The 5,272-nt window shown below is 39.4% G+C and overlaps 1 protein-coding gene across 7 annotated transcripts in view; it reads right to left on the reverse strand.

Annotated features, from left to right (window-relative positions):
* Window positions 1–5,163, reverse strand: part of TLCD4 (TLC domain containing 4) — a 44,599-nt gene extending 39,436 nt beyond the window's left edge. For 3 of the 7 annotated variants that reach the window (XM_026094235.2, XM_026094232.2, XM_026094230.2), the window contains exons 1-2: window positions 4,391–5,000; window positions 4,139–4,258 (exon numbers count right to left, since the gene is read on the reverse strand). The gene's annotated coding sequence lies outside the window, so the exon portion shown is untranslated. Of the gene's footprint in view, window positions 1–2,263; window positions 2,392–4,138; window positions 4,259–4,390; window positions 5,001–5,051 lie in introns of those variants that run through there. The other 4 variants (XM_064515883.1, XM_064515884.1, XM_026094231.2 and 1 more) reach the window with 3 other exon arrangements.
* Window positions 5,164–5,272: the final 109 nt, after the last annotated feature.

Here is a 5,272-nt window from a genome sequence, read left to right on the forward strand (position 1 = left end):
GCAACCAAAGTCTATGCATTTGCAAAAGCTGCATCATGATGTCTAAAGAAATACCAGAGACAGCTTAAATGCATATGAGAAGTACCATTATGAGAAGTACCATTATACCAGGAAATACAGCACTAACTATAATGGTAACATAAATATTACAGATACAAATCAGGACTTCTAATATTACATATCTGTAATTGTAATGAGAGCATCTTCTGTAAGTTTTCGACTCACAAGACAAAAACTGTACTTAGCCCAAAGTAATTGCTGCTACAAGGGACAAATCTTTCCATAGACTGCCTCTAACATGTCCTAATTCTGTCATCAAGTGAGATCAGCCCGTAGCTTCAGCTGCCTTCTCCAGCTAGTCCCCAGCTGGTCCAGAATGGCCTAGTCCACTGAGTTAATTAAAAATCCCTTTCCTTCTCAACTGCAGAACTTTCACACTTATGATGTGATTATTCTAGATTCTTGCAGATGCAACTTGAATCTCTAATATTAAGGAAAAATCATCAGAAACCCAGTCAGAACTGTCCAGGTTTTCTCTGTTCAAAAATATAGTATCGCTTTCTTTATGCTTCTAGAAACACCGGAAGCACATAAACCTAGAGGATTCATTTTCTGCAGAATTCAAGTTTACTGATGTAACACATCTTGTTTTTCAAATCACTTCTCATACTTAATTATCTTGCAGAAACTAAGAATATTTAAATACATTTAAAACATGACTAAGGATGTGATAAATTGTTCCACATTAAAATTTCTCCTGCAGCAAAACCTAAGAGGTTCCTGCCCATTTCCTCCTCCAACTCCTCCTACCATTTTGCTAGTTTAGCCCTCAGTTGTGCTGATGCAACTGTTTGTGGAGCTGCACTCTAAGCCAAACAACACAAAATGACCTAACTTAACAAAACAACAGCACCAACTTCAAAAAGCACGGGGGGAGGGGGGGGGCAAGTGTCTTGGGGTCAGCAGGAATTTCTTAAACAAACCTTCTAATCTGAGAAATTTTACTACAAAATTACACCATAGGAGTATTTACATGGACGCTTTGTCCAAGGTAGCTAGTTTGTTGGCTTAGCTTATTTTGGAAGAAACATCCCAGGTTGACAAGCCCTAACCAAATGAATCCAGAGTTTAAAAATAGTTAATCATCTAGGAAGCCATCAAAAGCAAACATTATCTGAACACCACAAGTATTCTGCTGTAAAGAGTAACTTCTATATTAATCTCGCTCACTCATATAGATTAATCTATATTAGTCATGCTCATTCATATGTCTATTTTTAGAATTCATAATTATAAGAAAAATAAAAAATAATTATTCAAAATACCAATTAGGAAATCATGAATATAACTTATATTTTGGTCGCATGGAAAGACTGTCTTGTTTGACAGTTGAAGTTAGACCACTCAAAAATACAAAAAACTATCTGGAATGTCAGAGAGTGAAGGACCATCGGATAGTCAAAGCTGTCTACAATTCATTCCTTGTTCCTAGAAGGGAAAAAATACTTTTGTTTATATTCTAATTGCAGCCTTTCCTGTTAGAGACAAAAGAAAATGAAATTACACTACAAAGAAATCAAACTTTCCTCAGTTCAATTTAATACTCGCCATCATAATTTTCAAAGTAGACATGCACTGGACGTACCAGTAAGCCTCTTCAGAGAATATTCACGTATCAAAAGAACAACAGTAGGTTTTTCTTCAGCAACATTGTCTCGCAAGTGGTAAATAAAAACAAAACTATACTATTTTGTAAGAGCCTGTTTCTTCCTATTCAAGAGTTTCAAAGTTTCTTTTTGAACAGCAGTGCTCAAGTATTTAAAACAAGAGTTGTTTACTCATTAAAGAAGTTCAAAGCTAACATACTGCATCAGTAGCAGAGATGTCAGAGACAGCCCTTTTAATTACTGCACTTATGTCACTTTATGTCAAATGACTTTTCAGGGTAAATGCACTGCTTCCTCTCACACACTATTAGAACAAACAGATTACATGTTCATTTTCAATATTATTAATTTTACAAGCTAAAGAAAAGTATCCAGCCCTAGCCACTGTCTTCCTTATACAAGTCCCACACTTAACATAATTCACGGTATTTAACTAATGAGACCATGATGTACTCGACTTTGGGAGACTTGCTATTTTTTGATAAACACTTTCACATTCATGTCTGAGCCTGAGACGAAGTATTATCAAAGGAGCTGACAGATGGAAATCCACCACTGAGCATGCAATAAAGTTGAATGAATAGGGAGCAACCTACTTGCTTCATTCATTGCAGCTACATAACTCTTGCAGTTCTTGGTTTGAAATCTCCCTGATCTAGAAGACTGTGTGCATCAAGTATGCAGTGAGTTGCCAAGATGAAGAAACAAATACACCTTCATCCTACTGAGAAAAGATGTGATTAAAAGTCTTTTATTGAAGACGGGATCTGCATGTACCTTACTCCATTTTCAAAAAAATAAAAGAATAAAAAATAATATATATATATGTAAAGCTTTGCTGCAGTTAGGTTGCAGATTATCACTTCAATCTTTAAATGCTTATTTTAAGCAGCCTCACTGAACTGACTCTTCCCTCAAGCTGCTGTAGATATTACTTGAAAGCTACATTCCTTGCTCAAGCAAAATTCCAAATGAGTAAGACTGCCAGCACTTGGTGTGCAAGTTTATGAGACAAACTTACTGGTTAACTTCCTAGACTTTTTCAAAGTCAAAATCTTTGCTTTGAGTCCAAAGAACTGTCAGATCCTCAGTTTCTAGTCCAAAGAGCAGGTATTTCCCTGTATGCATCACTCTAACTTTTACTCTTGTTTTTAATAACTTGTCCTAGCAAAAAAAACCCAAAAAACAAAAACAAAACAAAACCAAAACACCCTTCCAACCCTACTGGATTTAAATCACAGTTTTTAATGAATTTCATCAAGTAGTGTTACAGAAGAGATCTATCTAAAAGGGGGATGTACATACAGAATAAATAGTGTGAAAAGGAGAAAATAAGTTAAATTTATTTTTTATCACTCACAGCTGTTGAGATTCCAGGATTGTTTCTCTGAATAAAATAGTTAATAAAAAGCGTCTCCTTAATACTTCTTGTGGTAGGAACAAGCAAGATATTAAAATGCTTCAGAAAAAAAATCCTTAAAACAACTGTTATCTATACTCCTTCTGGTAAGCTGGGATGCATTTTAAATCAGGGACATTATTTTCACTTAAGAAGTGTGTTTCCTCTTGTACCTTCACCACAGACAAAATTAGTATTTTAATGGCCTATAGAACTTATTGACTTTTTTACAAATTCATATTGGATTTATTCTTTGAAAAAAGACTGCGGTGCTTTTTTCTTCTTTCTTGTTTCATTTAGGGACCTGCATCTCTATTGTCCCTGATTATTAGTTTTATGTAGCTAATTAAGCTTTGAATTTTTGATCGTCATCAACAGAACTATTAAAGTCTGTTTGTTTCCAAATGTGAATAATTATTAAGGAGGGTGACATTTTTTGTGAGGCTTTCTGCAAACAGGTTACTTATTTGGGTGGGAGACCTTGCTATGTTAACACTATTTTTAATAGTCTCTGCCTAAGAAAACTGCAAAATTACAAGTTGCACTGATGTACACAAGGATGAAATGTGATCTGCAAAACTGTGAAGCAAGAACCAGAAATATTCACTTTATTTCAGCTCCTAAGATGGCAAGTGATAGCTAGAAAGTATACTCTTTATTTGTAAGTTGTGCAGTAATTACTAGAACCCATGCCTGGGGTGAGTTTTCATTAAAAATGAGGAAGCTTCAGCTTCCAAGGCTGATACGGATGCAAGTCCAACCTCTTCAGAATGAACAGCAGAAAGAAAAAACAGCCAGAGAAACCAGCTAACAGGCAGATGCAGAATTCCAGTGGGTTTGCTCTATTGTGTTTGTGCACTTGAGGTGAAAACGCTTAGCAGCCATCTTTCACACGCTTGACAAGCCACCCCATAAGCAATGGTGTTAAACCACGCCTAGAATTTCTCGAGTATTAGATCCCAATTCCTAGGCAGGTAGGAGAGCCTGGCTCCCTGGCATATAATTTAAGCACAGTGATGAAGAAACTTTGCTGAAGTTTACTCTTTCCAAATCATAAAATGTTATCTCTTACTCTCTTTAGCAAATGCACATCTGAGATTAGTCCAATGGCTGAATCATCACGATCTCCCCAACAAAGATTGGATGCTGACAGAGATGAAAAACATGCTGATCTGTTGGTCCATATTTCTTACTGAAATAAAAAGCTGAAGCATTAGAACAAATAAAAACAAGAACCAGGAGAGGTAGCAAAACATTAATATACTTAATTTTATGCATTATTGCAGTTATGTAAAAAACAATAAATCCATGTATGCATACATACCTGAATAAAGATTACATCTGAATACGCTTGCAAATTCCTGCAGGAATCTGTATGTGTCAGTGGAATCACATGAGTATTTCTTCAATATGTACTTCTCAATTTGTAAATTAACTAATGCAGTTAAAACTCCTTTCAGCTGACTGCAACACACATGCAGAAGAGGCAGGCTTGGGACACAGAGGACTGTATCAGCATGCAACACCATGAAAGCACTGGCATGTATTTACCCACGTGGCCAAGCTCTGACACCGAAATGCTCTGCACCGAAATGCTCTGCAGCTCCAGGAACTCAGCTGATTAGTAGTTGTAGCAGTGAAAGCAGATGCCAATTTCTGCTGTTCTCATCAATAAATCAAAACACTTATAAAACATTTATGGGAACACAACCCCGCCCTTTTTAAATTTAAGAAACATTTTATTGGCCTTTATTGCTACCATATATAACCCTCACATCCGAAGACCCCCCCGTGCACCCTTACTTAGCCTGCCAGCACCGGCACGGCCGCAAGCGACACGCCTCCCTCCCCGCCAACGGCCGCGGGCGGGCGGCAACGGCCCCAAGGGCCACGCGCGCCGGCGGCAACGGCCCCAACGGCCGCCTGAGCGGCGCCCGCACGCGAGCCGAGCGCTAGCGCGCGCCCCGCGGGCTCATGTCGCTAACCTGGCCTGGCCCGCTGCACCGCGGAGCCCGACCCGGTGCAGACTGCTCCCCCGGCGCCGCGGCAGCTTTCAGGTGTCGCCGCTGCGAACGTGTGAACACTCAGCGGCGCTGCGGCAGCGCGCGGAGAAGCGGGGAGGTTTGAGCCACGCCGGCTGCCGTCAGCCGGGAGGCGCTACCGCCCCTTTCCGCGCGGGGCCGCCGGGCGGCTCTGCGGCCGCACC

This window comes from Dromaius novaehollandiae, chromosome 8 (assembly GCF_036370855.1).
Source record: "Dromaius novaehollandiae isolate bDroNov1 chromosome 8, bDroNov1.hap1, whole genome shotgun sequence".
NCBI classification, from domain to species: Eukaryota; Metazoa; Chordata; class Aves; order Casuariiformes; family Dromaiidae; genus Dromaius; species Dromaius novaehollandiae.